We start from the raw sequence: 22,744 nt of genomic DNA, 5'->3' as shown, positions 1-22,744 counted from the left end.
AGGTCCCCTCTGATGTTTTCTAAGGCAAAGCATCAAGAGAGAAACCAAGGCCAGCTCTCCTGAAAGCGAGCTCTTCCTGCTGCTTGCAGTGGCCCTTTGCCACCTTTTCAGCAACAATTTTTTAAAATTAATTAACTATTTATGTTAACTTTTTTTCTAATCTTTTCAAAGACAGAAAAAGTTACTCATACTGTTTGCTTCCCTTTTACTTTTATTCTTGGGTCCGAGCTTTAAAGTCATTTGAAAAGTTGATTTATCTATCATTTTCAAGGCTAATGATAATGCTGTCATTTTGGGTTCAAAATGAATTTAATTATATGGGCATGGGGGAAATGTATGTGAACCATCTAGGGAAGAGTCTATGATTCTGATTGTAAGTAATGGGTTAAAAAAGTACCTCAGAGAAACATTGCAGAGGGTATCTGGATATTTGCTTGGCATCCTGACCACGGCCTATAAGAAGAGCTAAACAGGGGCCTGTTTCTGTTGGAAGGGGCTTCCCTGGTAGCTCATTTGGTAAAGAATCCACCTGCAATGCAGGAGATCTCGGTTCGATTCCTGGGTCTGGACGACCCCTGAAGAAGGGATAGGCCACCCACTCTACTATTCTTGGGCTTCCCCGGTGGCTCAGACAGTAAAGAATCCACCTGAGATGTGGAAGACCTGGGTTTGATCCCTGGGTTGGTAAGATCACTTGGAGAAGGGAACGGCTACCCGCTCCAGTATTCTTGCCTGGAGAGTTCCATGGACAGAGGGGCCTGGCGGGCTACAGTCCATGGGGTTGGACACAGCTGAGTGACTTTCACTTCACTTTTTCTGGAAGGAGGAGGACTCATGGATGTGGTCTGGGTGGGAAAATACAGGATGTAATATTAAAGGGGTTGAATTTGCCCTCTAGCTTTGACACTTTGTGATTAGGGCAATGCTTCTTAAAATGTGTCCTGGGTACAAATTCTCTGAGGGTTTTGTTAAAATGTAGATTCAGACCCAGGAGGTATGGGCAGGGCTCGAGACTCTGCCTCTCTTTGTGCTCCCCAGATCCTGGGATGCTCTTCCTCACACCAGCTGTGAGTACCAGGGAATGGGCAAGTCTTGAAAGCCTTGGAACCCTCAGGAGAACAGGGGTTAGAATGATATCAGCCTTCCAGGATTATCTTCTGGACTTGGCACTGGTAAAGATGACTGGCCTGGAGAAGACAGGTATTAGATGTTGGCTTTGGGGTCCAGAGTATTCCATTAATGGTGGAAGGCATCTGAAGAAGGACCTAGTTTGGTGGCTCAGATGGTAAATAATCTGCCTGCAATGCAGGAGACCCGTGTTTGATCCTTGGGTTAGGAAGATTCCCTGGAGAAGATACCCACTCCAGTACTCTTGCCTGGAGAATTCCATAGACAGAGGAGCCTGGCAGGCTGCAGTCCATGGGTTTGCAAAGAATCAGACATGACTGAACAAGTAACCCTTTGACTTTTACAGATGGAGGATGGAGATACAGTACATGGAAGGTAGTCACTCATCACAGGCTCAGTAGGTCTCTATACCAGTGTCTGCCCTTTGAGTCTAAATGAAGGTCCAGTAGACAGAACTATCTGATTTGTACTTAGAGTGGGTGTGGCTTATATCTCTGGCATCAGTTGACCTATGATTTGATATAAAATGAGTCACTGTTGCAAATATTTCAATTCCCTGTTCTCTCTCCCTTTTCTTTTCATTATTTTTTAATAACTTAAGGAGGACCCATTACAGGACATGCTAAAGTTTTCTATTTCAAAGAGAATGGGGCAAGGAGTCTGTGATTTCATTCACATTGAGCTAAAAGTGTTTGTTTTTTCCCCAGTGTCCAACTTCTCAGCCATCCCAACTCTTCACTCTAACTCATCCTCTCCTCAGCCCTTGAGAATGCTATGCAGGCCTAGATGTCATCTTTAATCAAATAACATAATCAGTAAACACCATAAATTAGACCTTTCTACTCTCTCTGCATGGCAGGAGTGGGGAAGTACTAATGATGTAATGAAAAGGCTAATTAAAAACTCGTAAATCTCATAGTCTTTGAGTTTGGTAACTGGCTAGCAAGAAAGGCTTGATTCCATAACTCACTTTCTAATAGCTCAATGGTCCTTATTAGGAGGTAATTCTCACAGTCTGCTTCTCTTTACTGAGACTGGTAGCATAAGGTTGTTGAAAGCCCCTCCACATGAATTGGCTTTGAAGAGGGCAATACTTGCAGGTTTCCCAGTTTTTAGAGTGTTGTGTTTGCCATCACTCCGGTTTTTAGCTGTCTGAGCCAGTGGTCTGTCAGTATGATGGTAATGATGTTGGAGTTTTCACCCCAGGCATATTTGTAGCACTCAGCACAAATATGCTACAGTTATTTATAAGCAGACAGTTATTCTCTGACCAAGGCTGACCTGCTTATGTCCCCCTAATTGGCTGACCTGCTTATGTCCCCCCTAATTGCTCTATGAGGAGGACCAGGAGACGTCTGCTGATGACTGGCTTCAGTTCAGTTCAGTCACGTCTGACTCTTTGCAACCCCATGGACTCCAGCATGCCAGGCTTCCCTGTCCATCACCAACTCCCAGAGCTTGCTCAAACTCATGCCCATTGAGTTGGTGGTGCCATCCAACCATCTCATCCTTTGTTGTCCCCTTCTCCTCCTGCCCTCAATCTTTCCCAGCATCAGGGTCTTTTCCAATGAGTCAGGTGGCCAAAGTGTTGAAGTTTCAGCTTCATCATCAGTCCTTCCAATGAATATTCAGGACTGATTTCCTTTAGGATAGACTGGTTGGATCTCCTTGCAGTCCAAGAGACTCTCAAAAGTCTTCTCCAACACCACAGTTCAAAAGCATCCATTCTTTGGTGTTCAGCTTTCTCTACAGTCCAACTTTCACATCCATACATGACTACTGGAAAAACCAGAGCTTTGACTAGATGGAACTTTGTCAACAAACTAATGTCTCTGCTTTTTAATATGCTGTCTAGGTTGGTCATAACTTTTCTTCCAAGGAGCAAGTGTCTTTTATTTCATGGCTGCAGTCACCATTTGCAGTGATTTTGGAGCCCAGGAAAATAAGGTCTGTAACTGTTTCCATTGTTTCCCCATCTATTTGCCATGAAGTGATGGGACTGGATGCCATGATCTTAGTTTTCTGAATCTTGAGTTTTAAGCCCGCTTTTTCACTCTTCTCTTTCACTTTCATCAAGAGGCTCTTTAGTTCCTCTTCACTTTCTGCCATCGGGTGGGGTCATCCTTATGTCTGAGGTTATTGATATTTCTCTGGCAAACATCATTTCAGGTTGTGCTTCATCCAGTCCAGCATTTCACATGATGTGCTCTGCATATAAGTTAAATAAGCAGGGTGACAATACACAGCCTTGACATATTCCTTTCCCAGTTTGGAAACAGTTGTTCTATGTCCAGTTCTAACTGTTGCTTCTTGACCTTCATACAGGTTTCTCAGGAGACAGGTAAGGTGCTCTGGTATTCCCATCTCTTTCAGAATTTTCCACAATTTGTTGTGATCCACACAGTCAAAGGCTTTAGTGTAGTCAATGAAGCAGAAGTAGATGTTTTTCTGGAAATCTCTTGCTTTTCCTATGATTCAGTGGATGTGGGTAGTTTGATCTTTGGTTCTTCTACCTTTTCTAAATCCAGCTTGAACATCTGGAAGTTCTCAGTTCACATACTGTTGAAGCCTGGCTTAGAGAATTTTGAGCATTACTTTGCTCATGTGTGAGATGAGGGCTATTGTGCAGTAGTTTGAACATTCTTTGGCATTGCCTTTCTTTGGGATTGGAATGAAAACTGACCTTTTCCAGTCCTGTGGCCACTGATGAGTTTTCCAAATTTGCTGGCATATTGAGTGCAGCACTTTCACAGCATCATCTTTTAGGATTTGAAATAGTTCAGCTGAAATTCCATCACCTCCACTAGCTTTGTTCATGGTGAAGCTTCCTAAGGCCCATTTGACTTTGCACTCCAGGATGTCTGGAGTGATTACACCATCATGGTTATCTTGGTTATTAAGATCTTTTTGTATAGTTCTTCTGTGTATTCTTTCTACCTCTTCTTATTATCTTCTGCTTCTGTTAGGTCCTTACTCTTTCTGTCCTTTATTGTGCCCATTTTTGTATGAAATGTTCCCTTGGTATCTCTAATTTTCTTGAAGAGATCTCTAGTCTTTCCCATTCTGTTGTTTTCCTTTATTTCTTTGCACTGATCTCTTAGGAAGACTTTGTTAATCTCTCCTTGCTATTCTTTATAACTCTGCATTCAGATGGATATATCTTTAATTTTCTCCTTGCCTTTTACTTCTCTTCTTTTCTCAGCTCTTTGTAAGGCCTCCTCAGACAACCATTTTGCCTTTTTGCATTTCTTTTTCTTTGGGATGATTTAGATCACTCCGTGGATGATGGATTCCTGGACAATGCTATGAACCTCCATCCATAGTTCTTCAGGCACTCTATCTATCAGATCTAATCCCTTGAATCTATTTGTCACTTCTACTGTATAATCATAAAGGATTTAATTTAGGTCATACCTGAATGGTCTAGTGGTTTTCCCTACTTTCTTCAATTTAAGTCTGAATTTGGCAATAAGGAGTTCCTCATCTGAGCCACAGTCACCTCCTGGTCTTGTTTCTGCTGACTGTATAGAGCTTCTCCATCATTGGCTGCAAAGAATATAATCAATTTGACTTCAGTATTGACCATCTGGTGATGTCCATGTGTAGAGTCTTCTCTTGTGTTGTTGGAAGAGGGTGTTTGGTATGACCAGTGCGTTCTCTTGGCAAAACTCTGGTAGCCTTTGCCCTGATTTATTTTGTACTCCACGATCAAACTTGACTGTTACTCCAGGTATCTCTTGACTTCCTACTTTTGCATTCCAGTCCCCTGTGATGAAAATAACATCTGTATTTGTGTGTGTTAATTCTAGAAGGTCTTGTAGGCCTTCATAGATCCATTCAGCTTCTGCCTCTTTGGCATTAGTGGTTGGGACATAGACTTAGATTATTGTGATATTGAAAGGGTTGCCGTGGAAATGAACAGAGATTATTCTGTCATTTTTGAGATTGCATTGAAGTTCTGCATTTCAGACTCTTTTGTTGACTATGAGGGCTACTCCATTTCTTCTAAGGGATTCTTGCCCACAGTAGTAGATATAAAGGTCATCTGAATTAAATTCACCCAATCCAGTCCATTTTAGTTCACTGATTCCTAAAGTGTCAATGTTCACTCTTGCCATCTCCTGTTTGACCACTTCCAATTTACCTTGATTCATGGACCTAACGTTCCAGGTTCCTGTACAGTATTGCTCTTTACAGTATTGGACTTTGCTTCCATTACCGGTCACATCCACCACTGGGCATTGTTTTTGCTTTGGCTCAGGCTCTTCATTCTTACTGTTCTCCAGTAGCATATTGGGCACTTACTCTCCTGGGGAGTTCATCTTTCAGTGTCATATCTTTTTGCCTTTTCATACTGTTCATGGGGTTTTCAAGGCAAGAATACTGAAGTGGTTTGTCATTCCCTTCTCCAGTGGACCACGTTTTGTGAGAACTCTCCACCATGACCCATCTGTCTTGGGTGACCCTACACAGCATGGCTCATAGTTTCATTGAGTTAGACAAGGCTGTGATCCATGCGACCAGTTTGGTGAGTTTTCTGTGATTGTGGTTTTCATTCTGTCTGCCCTGTGATGGATAAGGATAAGAGTCTTGTGGAAGCTTAGGAGGGACTGGCTCTGGGGCAATCTGGGTCTTGCTCTGATAGATGGGGCTATGCTCAGTAAATCTTTGATTCAATTTTCTGTTGGTTGAATTAAATCAACAGGGGGGTATGTTCTCTCCTTGAAGTTTTGCCTGAGGCCAAACTATGGTGGGAGTAATGGTAATAATGGCTGTCTCTTTCAAAAGAACTTATGCCAGGATGCCCCGTGGCTCCCAGGGCTGTTGTATTCAGTGCCCCTTATCCCGCAGCCAGGCACTGTTGACCCACGCCTCTGCTGGAGACTCCTGGACACTCACAGGCAAATCTGGCTCAGTCTCTTATGGGGACATTGCTCCTTTCTCTTGGGTCCTAGTGCACATAAGGTTTTGTTTGTGCCCTCTAAGCATCTGTTTCCCCAGTCCTGTGGAAGTTCTGTAATCAAATCCCACTGGCCTTCAAAGTCAAATTCACTGGGGGTTTTCAGTCCCTTTGCTGGGTCCCCAGGTTGGGGAATGTGTTGTGGATCCTAGAACTTTGCAACAGGGTGAGAACTTTGGTGTAATTGTTCTCAGGTTGGTGGGTCATCTGCTCAGTGGCTCTATGGTGGGTCTAATGGCGACCTCCTCCAAGAGGATTTATGCCACATGCAGTACCTCCCAGGTCTGCTGCTGCCAGAACCCCTGTCCCCGCAGAAAGCCACTGCTGACCCATGCCTCCCCAGGAGACACTCAAACACTCAAAGACAGGCCAGCTCAGTCTTTTGTGGGATCTCTGTGTCCTGGTGTGGACAAGGTTTTGTTGGAGCCCTCTGAGTACTCTGGAAGGTATGGGGATGATTCACTTAATGAACCCTAAAATCTTTGCCAAAGAGAGGAAAGGTATGAGCTCTGGAAAAGGTGGGTTTCTGGCCTCATCTTAGTTTACAAGGGATGGTCCACAAGTAGTAAGTTAAGGAAAGTTATGATATGTTCTCCAAGACGCACCAGGAAAGAGGTTACATAGGGAGACCTGTGGGTTTAGGGGAAACCATAGGATTAGAAGTAGGGTTAGAGGGAGTCATAGGATTAGAGGGAGCCATAGGATTAAGAGCATCCCTGGTAGCTCAGTTGGTAAAGTATCTGCCTACAATGCAGGAGACCTAGGTTCGATTCCTAGGTCAGGAAGATCCCCTGGAGAAGGAAAGCACAACCCACTCCAGTATTCTTGCCTGGAGAATTCCATGGACAGAGGAGCCTGGCAGACTACAGTCCTTGGGGTCGCAAAGTTGGACATGACTTAGTGACTAACACACACATAGGATTAGATGATGGAGATGACTGGGGGTAGCAGGACCCCAAACCTGAGGGTGAATGTTGACACCTTTACTTCCTGATTAGTGCTTCCAGAGGGCATTGCTAATTTACTTGTCTGCAGCCTCACCTGACCAATACAGATCTTAAAGTCCCATCCCTTTCTTCTTGGGTCTGAGGACATCTAGACTCCCAAAGTTCTATGCATGTGACTGAGTGATTGAAATTGAGTATATAAGTCTGAATGTGTAGGCTCCATGGCTTTATGGCAGCAATGGTTAGTAACCAGCAAGGTAGATGTGATCAATTGCAAAAATGACCTCAGCTCTTTAACTTTCCTATTTATTATTTTCCTTCCCCTGGGATCTGGGCTGGCTTTATAAGTTACTTTGGACAATTCAGTTCAGTTCAGTTGCTCAGTCATGTCCGACTCTTTGTGACCCCGTGGACTGCAGCACACCAGGCCTCCCTGTCCATCACCAACTCCTGGAGTTTGCTCAAACTCCTGTCCATTGAGTCAATGATGCCATCCAACCATCTTATCCTCTATTGTGCCCTTCTCCTCCCACCTTCAATCTTTGGACAATAGTCTGCAGTAAAAGTGAGGGTGTGACATTTCCAAGCCAAGGACTCAAGAAGCCTTAAACATTTCTACTTCTTCTCTGGATTCCTGTGACCATCATGTAACCAAACCCATTAGCCTTCTGGAGGACAAAAATATGGAGAGAAGTTATCACAGCTAAGGCCATCCTAGACTGCACATCCTAAGTGGATCCCCCACTCTACAGGGCAGAAGCATGAGAAAGCCCAGCCAAAATCAGCCTAGCCCAGGTCACAGCAGAAGAACCCATATACAGGCAGACCTCAGAGACATTGCAGGATCAGTTGCAGACCATTGCAATGAAGCAAATATTGCAATAAAGTGGGTAACATGATCTTTTTTGTTTACTAGTACATGTAAAAGTTATATTTACACTATACTGTAGTCTGCTAAGTGTGCAATAGCATTATGTCTCAAAAACAATGTGCACACCTTATTTTAAAAAGCCTTATTGCTAAAAATGCTAAGCATCATCTGAGCCTTCAGTGAGTTGTGATCTTTTTGCTGGTGGAAAGTGAAAGTGAAAGTCTCTCAGTCGTGTCCAACTCTTTGTGACCCCATGGACTATACAGTCCATGGAATTCTCCAGGCTAGAATACTGGAGTGAGTTGCCTTTCCCTTCTCCAGGGGATCTTCCCAATCCAGGGATTGAATCCAGGTCTCCCGCATTGTGGGCAGATTCTTTACCAGCTGCGCCACAAGGGAAGCCCAAGAATACCAGAGTGGGTAGCCTATGCCTTCTCCAGAGGATGTTCCTGGCCCAGGAATCAAATTGGGGTCTCCTGCATTGCAGGTGGATTCTTTACCAACTGAGCTACCAGAGTGCTGGTGAAAGGGTTTGAAATATTTTGATAATACCCCAAATGTGACCTGGATACACAGAGTGAGCAAATGCTGTTCTAACACTAACATCTAACATTTAACAACTAACACTAACAACTAACATCTAACAGAGCTGATAGATGTGCTCAATGCATGATTGTCACAACCTTCAATTTAAAAACAAAACAAAACAGTATCTTTGAAGTTCAATAAAGGTAAAGTACTAGTCATTCATTTGTGCGTGACTCTTTGCAACCTCATGGACTATAGCCCATGGGGCTCCTCTGTCCACGGAGTTCTCCAGCCAAGAATACTGGAGTGGTTTGCCATGCCCTGCTTCAGGGAATCTTCCCAACCAGTGGATCAAACCTGGGTCTCCTGCACTGCAGACAGATTCTTATACCAACTGAGCCACCAGGGAAGCCCAATAAAGTCAAGTGCAATCAAAAGAGGTATGTCTGTGTTTGTGAACTAAATAATATTTCGTTTTTCTTTTGACATATTTTAAAGAAAAATTCAAACATACAGAAAAATTAAATGGATTTTTCAGTGAGTAGCCATTTACTCAACAATCCAACACCTAGTATTTTACTATATTTGTTTTATCCTCTATCTACATACCTATCATTCTATTCACTCTATTCATACCCTTTTTGAATCATGTTTTTCATTTGTAGCCACTGCATTTTGAGATGAATTATTATGCAAGCATTATTTGTAGTAGTAAGTAAGTGATGCAGTGGACAAAATATATAAAGAAGACTTTGGGGAAATAAGCCAATGTTCTGAGAAAAGTGGCCAATATGACATTTTCTTACCAAAGGAACTAGTGAGATCTACTCTTCTAGGAAGATATGTATTGACCAGAAGCTGTGGAATGGCTAAGAATTCATCAGGCAGCAGGGGTACTGGTCAGATTATATTTTTTTCTATGTTCTGTGTCTCCTGCACAGTTGGCAATGCTCAGACTTTCAGACTGGAAAAGCAGCTGTCCATGGGAATGAAGAGGAGGAATGTCCCTTACACATTTCCATGGTTTCCAACTACTTTTCACACAGACATATGCTCATTTTGATATTAATATTGAGAGAAAAGCAGCTCACAGATTTCAAAATCAAAACTTGGAGATACTTTTGACCTGCCCAATGCCACTCAGTCTGAGATTAGACTGGAACCAGGGAATTTCCACGTAACTTGCAATGCTCCTTCTACCGTGGCTCAACTGTTTATTAGCAGAATCGCAAGTGAAATTAAGAGTAAGAAAGATAGAAGAAGAAAAAAGAAGCATTGGATAATATATGATTGTTTTATTCGGAACTTGTTCCCATCAGGAATACTGACTGCACCTCCTTCCAAACATCTGGTGTTGTACGAGGTACACAGAATAGTACCAGGTCAGGGAAGACAACCTCTGTTCTGAGAAACTCTCAGCCCAAGTTTGCATGATACGCAACAGTGCCTCTGATACTGAGACCACAGACTCATGGCCCACTTCTGTTTTTAGCCTACGTGGGAGACAATTCCATGAACTCAAGACTCAACGACAGCTGTTGCATCTGACTTTGAGGGTGCACTACACGGCTTTCTCTGCTTTGCCCCTGAGCCTCCTGCCAAACTCTGGGAGCTGGAGCTTGTTTGGCTGTTTCAGAGTCATGCAGAAGAGCTAGGGAATCAATAACCACAGTGGGGGATGGAATCTGGTGGATAAATACTCCAGCTTCCTACTTTGCAGCTGGACAATTCCAGGAGGTGGTTGCATCCTTGTCTCCGATTTTGCTGCTTTTCCCAAGCTAAGACAAAAAGACGAAACTACACTCACAAAATTATAAAGGGTGTAGACTATAATACCGTAAAGCAGTATGACATGACATGTATATGGGAGATAAATAGAAAATAGATAACAGAGGAGTTGTAAGAAATGAGAATACATCACTGAAAACTGGGGTCATTGGAGTCAAGCCTTTAAGTGAGAATATGATTTCAATACATTCTTAAATGGAATCCAGGGCATGGGAATCCGTGGGAGGGAATTTTTCTAGGATTCTTACAAATCTCTGTTTTTCTTTGCTTTACTAAATGTCAGCCATTAACAGTGCTTGAGTCTCCAGTGGAAACTTTAATCACCAAGTGGCCACTATGAAATAGCAGCTTGTTGACTGCTAACACTCTTTGAAACCCAAGTTGCCTCTATCTTTTTCTGTCTTTGATTGGGGCATAATGTTATTAGGGTTGACCCCTTCTCCTTCAGGGATGATCATATAGCTCCATTCCCTGGTAGGGTATTTTTGAGCATGGTCAATGCCAGAGTTACTTATCTGAACTCCCAGGGACAAGCAGGATGGGAAAGCCAAGGCTGCTTTGCGAAGGAACTTGTCAGTCAAGAAGAAGTGCAAATGTCATGTGGTTGGCTTTTAAATCAAGACCAGATGGCAAACGGTATTTGGTGGTTTTTGGTTATATTCCAGTTGTCTGATGCTCAGAAATCTCCCAAAAAGTGGAGATAACTTTTGCCACAGTGAAATTCTGGCGTTGGAGCTGGTTGCAGCATGAACAGGCTCTTGATTTTCATTGCAGAGAACCAGTTCTGCAGCCTGACTCACAGAAGAGGCAGTGAGGAAGGCCTGGAGGGAACAGGTGGTCCTCTCCGGGCAGTGATCAGGCTGGAGAAGGAGCAGGGTGGGGGACTTGGAGAGCAGCTTCATCCACTGTCCCTTGATTTTGCTTGAAGAAACTAGCTTTCTTTTCAAGGACTCATGTCTCTCTCACTCTTCATCAACTCAGTGCTGGAAAGAGAGAATAGCCTCAAAGGGTAAGCAAGAAGGAGGAAATTCAAAAGGCAGAGAAAATATCTGCACATCATGGAGAGAATAAACAAAATGTAAACCTTCAATAACAGGCACCCATAGGCAGATGAAAAGGGGCGAAGTTATAGCCCACCTCCCAAGTTACCACAGCTGCATGGCTGTGTGTTGAAAACACTTTCAAAGCTCCAAACATTAACTGTTTTGTTCTTTTCAAAGTTTATAACCTTTTCCCTTTTGCTCAGCTGTGTTCTAATGACAAATTATTTTTTTCTGTTAAAGAGGATCAGTTTATGAGAACAGGATGTTTGTATTAAATATTAAATTGTCAAGGCTTCCTTCAGTCGAAGGTCCCAGCTTGGCTTCAGTTTTGATTGAAATAGACAAACCTACATTCCTACAGAGAGTACAAAGTGTTTGTCAAATCTTGATAATGTAACCCAGCATAGAGCCAAGTACAGAATAATTGGTTAATGTCCGCCTCATTCTTTGAAGATAGAAAGTACTGTGTAGGTTCTAAGTGATACTGAAAGCTGAGCCAGCCCTGGAGGGGCTGATTCTTGGGGTCAGTAGACTAAGCTCTTCTCCTTGACTCTCAAGGAGCAAAGATATTGGTTCGTGTGGATGACCTGGATTTTTGGTGGGAGCCACTTTGGTTCTAGAAATTGGCCTTCAGCTCTACCTACTCTTTTCTCATGTTTTCTCAGCAGTTTAATTATGGGTTAGCTGTGTTGTCTCTGGCCTTCAGAGACTATGTAATGTCCTAGAGAGTGTCCTTCATTTCATGTGAAAGTATTCTGGGTTTAGGAGGTAGAACTTTGGAAAACTAGGCATATGTGTCTTAGAACTTACCAGCTCTTTAGCAGGAAGTCAATAGGTGATTGCAAAAATGAGGGGAATATGGTGAAATCAGTCTTGGTGAAATTCATTCTTCCTCTTGAAGAGTCATAAAACAATTCAGTGTGTTGAATCCATTACGGTTTTTCAAGAAAACTGAATCCACTCAAAGTGGTTGATAGACTGTAATGTAGGAACTGAATCAGAGACTTATCAAAAAAACTGAAAATTAGGGAAGATGAGGCAGTCTACAGAGGAACAGTGCAGTATGCACGTGTGTCAGGCTGGAGGACGGAGAAGGGAAGTGATGTTTGCAGAGCCCAGAGGTTGCTCAGGGAAATGTGGATCCTGGGAGGAGAGCCTGCCTAGAGACTCAGAGGTGATGCAACCTCTCTGGAGAAGCTGCTCTAAGCAGAACAAGGAGGAGAAATACCTGGGCTTCTTTTCTTTCCTTTTTTTCAGTTTCCTCATTTTTTAAAAATTACTTTTTATTGGAATATAGTTGCTATACAATGTTGTGTTAGTTTCTACCATACAGCAGAGTGCATCAGCCATACATACACATATATTCCCTCCCTTTTGGACTTCCTTCTTATTCAGGTCACCACAGAGCATTAAGTAGAATTCCCTGTGCTATACCATAGACTCTCATCAGTTATCTATTTTACACGTAGTATCAGTAGTGTATATGTGTCGATTCCAGTCTCCCAATTCCTCCCACACATCCTTCTCCCTCTTGGCATCCATATATTTGTTCTCTCCCTCTGTGTCTCTATTTCTCCTTTGCAAATAAGATCACCCATTCCATTTTTCTAGATTCCACACATACCATTAATATACGATATTTGTTTTTCTTTTTCTGACTTCATTCTGTATGACATTCTCTAGGTCCATCCATGTCTCTACAAATGACCCAACTTCATTCCTTTTTGTGACTGAGTAATATTCCACTGTATATACGTACTATATCTTCTTTATCCATTCATTTATCTATGGACATTTAGGTTGCATCCATATCCTGGCTATTGTAATAGTGCTGCAATGAACACTGGTGCTCATGTTTCTTTTAGAATTATGATTTTCTTGGGCTTCTTCCTTTTTCCTGCCCTGGGCCCCTAAGAGAACACCTTCCCACTGCCCCAGCTTATTTGGAAAGCATATAGACAAGAGCATCTGGGAAATTTACCTTGCAGGGCCAGCCAGGTGCCACAGGACAGCAGGGTCAGGGTGGGGATAGATCTGAGGGTCAGGAGGCGAGTGCATAGCACATGTAGGGAGGTCTCAGGAAAGCTCTGTCACCCTGAGGTCTGTGGAGCATCATCTGACCCAGAGCCAGCCACAATTATTTGGCAACAGTGCTTTTAAAATGTGTATGATTTTTTAAAAACTCTCTTTGATCTTTTATGACCATCTTGTATGGACTTTCAAGAGGATTTCAAATTGCTAATCAAGGTAAGCTAACTTTTTGTAGTAGCATCTTGTTGCTTTCTCAATAAAGTTGATCAAAGAAGTAGAACAGAAAGTGAGCAGAGACAAAGACTCCCTAAGCGGGTGTCTTTCTCATCTTCATTCATGCTGTGGGGGCAGAGGCAGGCATGGAGGTTTGGGGGTCTGGTTAGTGCTGGCCAGTGTGATCCTGGCAGAGGGAAAGTCCCCTGTAGGGAGCAGGATATGCGTATTGCAGCCCAGTCACATTGGCCAATGGATGGAGAGGAGACACCCGCCTCCAGAGAACTCCTAAGTGGACGTAGTCCATGGAGCTTTTATTTTTGCAAACAGGTATCCTTGTCATGTGGGAAGTTACAGCCTAGAGTTTGTGCTATTAGCCTGATGAATCATGCCCTCCACCTACAGTGGGAATTCCATTGCCCCAAATTCTCTATAGAGAAATGTACCCATCTTCCCTCTACTCTGGATCTCCTGCCTCAATCCCTAGTCCCTTCTTTAGCCAGTATTTTTTTAAGTGGCTCACAGAAGTGAACATACATTCATCAATATATCATATATGTTAATATATCTAAATTATATATAAACATATATATTTGAAGGATTATGTTTACCTCTGAAATTTTCGTGTAGTGTGCACGTGTACATATGTGTGTAAGTTTGTGTGTACTCACTTCTACTCTTGCTTATAAGTGAGATTATTACAAACTGCAGTGTGGTCCTTAAGGGGAGACGTCAGCCCACACCTTCTCTGCCACACACCTCAGCATCAGGACACCTTGAGGTCTTCTAAGCCATGCCTGGGCACTGGGCATTGATGCAGGGGGTTGGTGCTGAGTGCCAACATTGCTTCAGAACAAAAGAAGAGACTTTTCAAAGTGGCATCAAGGAATAGCTGTATCTCAGCACTACCCAAACTTTGGTCCCCAATCTGGAAGATGTGCTGTGGAGAGGCACATCAGCCAGCAGACCCTGATGTCCAATGGCCTGGCTGCTGCCGTGCGAGGTCTGTGACTGGCAAGGGATGCTACGCAGCATCTGTTACCGAATCCTGAAAGCACTGCCTTTTCATCTCTTATTTCTGCCTTGTCACACAATCCACATTTTCCATAAGGCCGGTCTCCGAAGCATAACACTAAATACGTAACACTAAATACATCTCCGACTTCAACAGCCGACGTGTGAAATGGAGACACTGACAATGAAATACTTGGTACTTTTCAGAAGAGGGCGTGGCTTTGTTCTTTTCTGAAGATCACTTTTCTTTTTTCTCTCTTTGGGTCTGGATAAAACCCTAGTACTTAAATCAGCTTCTTGATTCAAGGGTTTGCCTGGCTGCCTGAGAAGTCTATTATCTTTGTCGCCTCCATCTTCAACTTCTGCATTAACCACAAATTCCCTTTCCCCAACTCTGGCCAACTGCTCCTGCTCCAGCCTTTTCCTGTCTCTCCTCAGTCAGCACGAACAAGAAAGTTTTCTTACTAATTGGTACAACTCTCCAGTCTCTTTTGGAGATGTATCAGTTTATCTCAAATTTCAGACAAAACTGTGAGCATATTTGCATGCACTGGTGGTTGGTTTTCTACAAATCGACTAGACAGGTCATCTCCAGAGATCCTTTTCTAGTCTCTAGATTAAGCATTCAACCCAATATGGTGAATGAAACAGATTAGATGGTGAGAGGGGATGGGAAGAAAAACCAGGCATGTGATTTTATGTAGTTGAGGAAATTATCTGCATTCCACCTGTAGTGAAAACCAAATGAAACTCTTTGGAGGTTACACAAATGGAATTTCCCTTCACTCTTACTTTGAATGGGGTATCTTTTGTATGCTGCTTTATCTCCTTTTGATTCCAGCTGGGATGGTAGCTGGAAGTACCAAAACCCACTACAGAGGCCTGTGTTTGTGATATTGCCAGCCTGGCTGGAAACAGGAAATACCAAGACTCTTATAATAAATGCAGAGACTTCCAGCCTAATTTCACAGTCTCAGAAGTTTTGAATAGAGGTTAGACTAGGCTGCAAATCTTGGGCGTACTTTTCAACAGAACTTCCGGTCTCCTGTGACCTGCCCTGTGTCAGAGAAGTGACTGCTAAACTCAGTCTTGGAAATCTCACTTCTGAGGTGGATACCTCCCAGCACCCTTTCACTTTTTGAATGGACCACGAATAGAAGAACTCTGGCTGTGGTGGATAGTGGGAAGGAAAGAGTACCACCTTGATAGCTCTCCAACGCCAGTTAGGAAACCATTTGCTGTGACTTAGATAAAGCCCTATTAGGAAAAGGGGGTAAGAATCTGGACAATTAGTGATAGTACTGATATTCCCTGGGAGCTTGGGAGAAGTTCAGACTCTCAGGCTCCAAACCACATCTCCTGAATCAGTGTCTGTGATTTTGTGAGGTATTTGAGGGATCTGTGTGTACACTGAAGGGAGACAACACTGGTTTGGAAGACTCCTGGATAGTTCTTTGAAAATTCAGTTATTTCTACTTGGTAGGTGAATGATGAGTAGTTTTGATAGGTTGCCCTGTAGTTACGCAAAACTGCCTATATTGTGTAGGTCGTATTCTGGTTTCTGTATGATCTGAAGACTCCCATGAAGCTTTCCTCCATTGAATTCTCCCAAATTCTTTTACATTCTAAGTGTCTGAATATGCCTGTGTTTTAGATTTCCCCCAACACTATGTAGCAAATTATAATAAATTTTGTAGCTTAAAACAACACACCTTTATTGTCTCACAGTTTCTATGGGTCAGAAGTCTGGATGTGTGTTAGCTGAGTCCTCTGCTCAGGATCTTATCAAGCTACAGTGAAGGTGTCAGCTGGCTCTGGGGTCTTCTCTGAAACTGAGGTTCCTCCTTGGAGCTCACTGACTGTGGGAAGAGTCTCTTTCTTGCGGTTGTGGGGCTTAAGTCTGTCTTGCCACCAGCTGTTGGCTGCAGACCCTCTCAGCGTTTGGACACTACTCTCGGGTCTCTGCCATAGGGCCCTTTCCTTTCACAGCACGGCTGTTTGCTTCACTGCTGCTGCTGCTGCTGCTAAGTCACTTCAGTCATGTCTGACTCTATGTGACCCCATAGACGGCAGCCCACCAGGCTCCCCAGTCTTTGGGATTCTCCAGGCAAGAACACTGGAGTGGGTTGCCATTTCCTTCTCCAATGCGTGAAAATGAAAAGTGAAAGTGAAGTCACTCAGTCATGTCCGACCCTCAGCGACCCCATGGACTGCAGCCTACCAGGCTCCTCCATCCATGGGATTTTCCACGCAAGAGTACTCTAGTGGGTTGCCATTTCCTTCTCCAGTGCATGAAAGAGAAAAGTGAAAGTGAAGTCGCTCAGTCGTGTCCAACTCTTAGCGACCCCATGGACTGCAGCCTACCAGGCTCCTCCATCCATGGGAGTTTCCAGGCAGGAGTACTGGAGTAGGGTGCCATCGCCTTCTCCTGTTTGCTTCACATCTGCTGCTATTTCCTCCCTCATGTCTCATCCCCTCTCATCTATCTCAGCTGATTGGGGCAGGCCCACCTGAGATAATAGCCCTTTTGATTAAGTCAAAGTCAACTGATAAGGATCTTAATTATTTGTAAACTCCTTTTTGCTTATAATGTAACATAATCATGGAAGTGATATTCTATTATATTCCCAGGTTTTGTCTACACTCAAGGGGGAGGAATTATAGAGTATGTGTTTCAGGGAATATTAGAGGCCATGTTAGATTCTTCCTGTCATTAAACACACACATACACACTTAGGTAAATTACATATACTTCAAACTTATGTACCTTCCAGGATTATAGGTAAAAGTTCTTTACAGTAAAGTTGTGTTCCCAAACTTCATTGCTTCACTTAATACTTTTATTTTCACATATACATGAAAAAACTGTATTATCACTCTTTATATATCTTTTGCTTTGAATTGCTTACTTTTACCCCTGAAAATTGTTCCAAAAAGGAAATTTTAATGCAATTAACATATTTTGAAGGTCATTATTATTCATCATGAAATCAGATCAGATCAGATCAATCGCTCAGTCATGTCTGACTCTTTGCAACCCCATGAATCGCAGCACACCAGGCCTCCCTGTCCATCACCAACTCCCGCAGTTTACTCAGACTCACGTCCATCGAGTCAGTGATGCCATCCAGCCATCTCATCCTCTGTCTTCCCCTTCTCCTCCAGCCCCCAGTCCCTCCCAGCATCAGAGTCTTTTCCAATGAGTCAACTCTTCGCATGAGGTGGCCAAAGTACTGGAGTTTCAGCTTTAGCATCATTCCTTCCAAAGAAATCCCAGGGCTGATCTCCTTCAGAATGGACTGGTTGGATCTCCTTGCAGTCCAAGGGACTCGCAAGAGTCTTCTCCAACACCACAGTTCAAAAGCATCAATTCTTCGGCGCTCAACCTTCTTCACAGTCCAACTCTCACATCCATACATGACCACAGGAAAAACTTGACTAGACGAACATTTGTTGGCAAAGTAATGTCTCTGCTTTTGAATATGCTATCTAGGTTGGTCATAACTTTCCTTCCACGGAGTAAGCGTCATTTAATTTCATGGCTGCAATCACCATCTGCAGTGATTTTGGAGCCCAGAAAAATGAAGTCTGACACTGTTTCCACTGTTTACCCATCTATTTCTCATGAAGTGGTGGGACCGGATGCCATGATCTTCGTTTTCTGAATGTTGAGCTTTAAGCCAACTTTTTCACTCTCCACTTTCACTTTCATCAAGAGGCTTTTGAGTTCCTCTTCACTTTCTGCCATAAGAGTGGTGTCATCTGCATATCTGAAGTTATTGATATTTCTCCCGGCAGTCTTGATTCCAGCTTGTGTTTCTTCCAATCCAGCATTCCTCATGATGTACTCTGCATATAAGTTAAATAAATAGGGTGACAATATACACCTTGACGTACTCCTTTTCCTATTTGGAACCAGTCTGTTGTTCCATGTCCAGTTTTAACTGTTGCTTCCTGACCTGCATACAAATTTCTCAAGAGGCAGATCAGGTGGTCTGGTATTCCCATCTCTTTCAGAATTTTCCACAGTTGATTGTGATCCACACAGTCAAAGGCTTTGGCATAGTCAATAAAGCAGAAATAGATGTTTTTCTGGAACTCTCTTGCTTTTTCCATGATCCAGCAGATGTTGGCAATTTGATCTCTAGTTCCTCTGCCTTTTCTAAAACCAGCTTGAACATCTGGACGTTCACGGTTCATGTATTGCTGGAGCCTGGCTTGGAGAATTTTGAGAATTACTTTACTAGTGTGTGAGATGAGTGTAATTGTGCGGTAGTTTGACCATTCTTTGGCATTGCCTTTCTTTGGGATTGGAATGCAAACTGACCTTTTCCAGTCCTGTGGCCACTGCTGAGTTTTCCAAATTTGCTGGCATATTGAGTGCAGCACTTTCACAGCATCATCTTTCAGGATTTGGAATAGCTCAACTGGAATTCTATCACCTCCACTAGCTTTGTTCGTAGTGATGCTTTCTAAGGCCCACTTGACTCCAGGATGTGTGGCTCTAGGTCAGTGATCACACCATCATGATTATCTGGGTCGTGAAGATCTTTTTTGTACAGTTCTTCTGTGTATTCTTGCCATCTCTTCTTAATATCTTCTGCTTCTGTTAGGTCCATACCATTTCTGTCCTTTATCGAGTCCTTCTTTGCATGAAATGTTCCTTTGGTATCTCTGATTTTCTTGTAGAGATCCCTAGTCTTTCCCATTCTGTTGTTTTCCTCTATTTCTTTGCATTGATTGCTGAAGAAGGCTTTCTTATCTCTTCTTGCTATTCTTTGGAACTCTGCATTCAGATGTTTATATCTTTCCTTTTCTCCTTTGCTTTTCACTTCTCTTCTTTTCACAGCTATTTGTAAGGCCTCCCCAGACAGCCATTTTGCTTTTTTGCATTTCTTTTCCATGGGGATGGTCTTGATCCCTGTCTCCTGTACAATGTCACGAACCTCATTCCATAGTTCATCAGGCACTCTATCTATCAGATCTAGTCCCTTAAATCTATTTCTCACTTCCACTGTATAATCATAAGGGATTTGATTTAGGTCATACCTGAATGGCCTAGTGGTTTCCCCTATTTTCTTCAATTTAAGTCTGAATTTGGCAATAAGGAGTTCATGGTATGAGCCACAGTCAGTTCCTGGTCTTGTGTTTGCTGACTGTATAGAGCTTGTCCATCTTTGGCTGCAAAGAATATAATCAATCTGATTTCGGTGTTGACCAACTGGTGATGTCCATGTGTAGAGTCTTCTCTTGTGTTGTTGGAAGAGGATGTTTTCTATGACAAGTGCATTCTCTTGGCAAAACTCTATTAACCTTTTCCCTGATTCATTCTGTACTCCAAGGCCAAATTTGCCTGTTACTTCAGGTATCTTCTTGACTCCCTACTTTTGCTTTCCAGTCCCCTATAATGAAAAGGACATCTCTTTTGGGTGTTATTTCTAGAAGGTCTTGTAGGTTTTCATAAAATGGTTCAACTTCAGCTTCTTCAGCATTACTGGTCAGGGCATACATACACTTGGATTACTGTGATATTGAATGGTTTGCCATGGAAATGAACAGATATCATCCTGTCATTTTTGAGATTGCATCGAAGTATTGTATTTTGGACTCTTTTATTGACTATGAGGGCTACTCCATTTCTTCTAAGGGATTCCTGCCCACAGTAGTAGATAGAATGGTCATCTGAGTTAAATTCACCCATTCCAGTCCATTTTAGTTCACTGATTCTGAAGGTTTTGATATTCACTCTTGCCATCTCCTGTTTGACCACTTCCAATTTACCTTGATTCATGGACCTGACATTCCAGGTTCTATGCAATATTCTTACAGCATCGGATTTTACTTCCATCACCAGTCACATCCACAACTGGGTGTTGTTTTTGCTTTGGCTCCATATCTTCATTCTTTCTGGAGTTATTTCTCCACTTTTCTCCAGTAGCATATGGGGCACCTCCCGACCTAGGGAGTTCCTCTTTCAGTGTCCTGTGTTTTTGCCTTTTCATACTGTTCATGGGGTTCTCAAGGCAAGAATACTGAAGTGTTTTGTCATTCCCTTCTCCAGTGGACCACATTTTGTCCACTGTGTTACCTTACATAATGTGTTATTTATGTGTTACCTTACATAATTAACCTTTATTACCTCTTATATAAAATCTTCATGTTATTGTGTTAAATATTCTGACAGCATCAGAAATAATTTCTCAGAACTTTTCTAGTCAGAGTTTAATGTTATATCCAATTAGTAATATTAGATATTGCAAAGAATTATTTTTTAAACATTCATGTCATTCTTTAAATTTTTAAAAAAATTTATTTGGCCATGTCTGGTGTTAGTTGTCGGAGAAGGCAATGGCACCCCACTCCAGTAGTCTTGCCTAGAAAATCCCATGGACAGAGAGAGGAGCCTGGTGGGCTTCTGTCCATGGGGTCGCTAGTTGTGGCATGTGAGACCTCTAGTTGTGACATGTGGGATCTAGTTCCCTGACCAGGGATCAAACCTAGGCCCCCAGCATTGGAGTCTTAGCCAATGAACCACCAGGGAAATTCCTGCATAGAATTATTTATTAGATTGGCCAGCTTGCCACCTAGTAAGGAGTAGTCTCCTTGAAGGATTGGGATGAAGAAAAATACAAATATAAAGGAGAAATAAAAGGACTGTGCCCATCTGAGATATGCATGGTAACTCAGGGAAGAAAAGCATGTGTGGGGGTCACATGGTGGTCAAAGGCAGTCCTAGACGCAGTGCCTGATGATGGTGTACTTACGGTGGTAGCCTAGGTGGGTAAGTGGGTCAGCCTAGGAAGAAACAGACCAGGAAGAGTTGACCATAAGAAGACTGAGGAGGTATCAGAGACAAGCCACTACATCACCTTTGTCTAAAGCAGAACCCAGCATCCCACAACAGTCTAGGTACATTTCATCTACCTCTTTCCATCCATCACCAGATTATCCACCTTATTCTGACCCCTGTGGATCTCTGATTCCAATTGAGTTGCTCAACAGCAGGCTTCGGGAGGAGACGGAAAAACTACAGAGTGATGATGAGAGTGCTATTCCCCTGGCTCCCTCCCTGCCCTCAACCATGGGTCAATTGATCCTGTCATGGAAGACCCCAGCTCTCTCCTATAGAAATCCTTCAGCATTCCAGCAACTGCCTCTAAATTGTGCTCATTCTGGTTTAGGAGCTCAAAACAGGTTTTCCTTCTTGTCATTTCTTGTTAGTGTCCTACACTTCACCTGCCCATGGTAAACAGCCCCGCCTCAACCTTTCTTCAGTTTGTGCAGGCCATCTTTTCCCTTCCAAGGTCCACTGATACTTAAACCATCAGTCAATTCAACCAGTATCTATTATGGAATATTCCAGGCCTACAACTAAAGGACATGGCTTCCTGCTAAGATTCACTTTTCCCACCTTGGTTTGTGAAATTGGATATACACAGTGCTTCTTCTTAAAGGTCACCCTCATACAGCAACACCATCTGAGTACTCTCTCTGTACCACAGACTTGAGCTGTACATGGAAAAGTACTTGAAAATAATAATTTATTATGCTTTTTCACTTTAAGAAAATCTATCTTCTGAAGGTATAAGTAGAACCTGTGCCTAAAAAGCACTGCTGCTGCTGCTACTGCTAAGTCACTTTAGTCGTGTCCGACTTTGTGCGACCCCATAGATGGAAGCCCACGAGGCTCCCCCGTCCCTGGGATTCTCCAGGCAAGAACACTAGATTAAATTATATTTGTTTTTAATTTAATCTCAAAATGACAGAAATGCTTTTTAATTTGGGATTACAGTATGACAACTCCTTCCTCATATGGTTATAAAGACTTGACTTGAAATGAGACACTTAGACCTATTGAAGCTTCTCAATTTAGTCTATGAAAGGGATCAAAGTTGTGCATATAAGGCTGAGACAGGACGCTGAGTGTCTCTTAAAGGAGAGAAAAAAGAGGCTAGATGCCAATTATTCTAGAATTCAATGGTTTCAGTTTCAAACAGAATACCAATTGAACATTTTTAAAAATCAAACCATTATAATTTGATTCCAACAGAAGATTAGGTAGGATGGTCCTGAATTTGAAGGTAAAGAGACATGGATATATATATATATATATTTAAGGAAACAATGCTAAACTGGCCATGTTTTATTCTTGTACGTCTTTACTGTGAAGGAGAAACTCACTCTGTTTTTTGTGACTCAAACTTTCTTCAGCCAAACTAGG

General features: G+C 42.6%; 1 non-coding gene across 1 annotated transcript; it reads left to right on the top strand.

Annotated features, from left to right (window-relative positions):
- Positions 1-6,801: 6,801 nt before the first annotated feature.
- Positions 6,802-6,874, top strand: TRNAC-ACA. The gene has a single exon. It is a non-coding gene; the product is annotated as a tRNA-Cys (tRNA).
- The last annotated feature ends 15,870 nt before the right edge of the window (positions 6,875-22,744 follow it).

This window comes from Bubalus bubalis, chromosome 14 (assembly GCF_019923935.1).
Source record: "Bubalus bubalis isolate 160015118507 breed Murrah chromosome 14, NDDB_SH_1, whole genome shotgun sequence".
Taxonomy (NCBI): domain Eukaryota; kingdom Metazoa; phylum Chordata; class Mammalia; order Artiodactyla; family Bovidae; genus Bubalus; species Bubalus bubalis.
The sequence above is the reverse complement of the archived record's forward strand: the minus strand, read 5'-3'. Positions and strand labels throughout refer to the sequence as shown.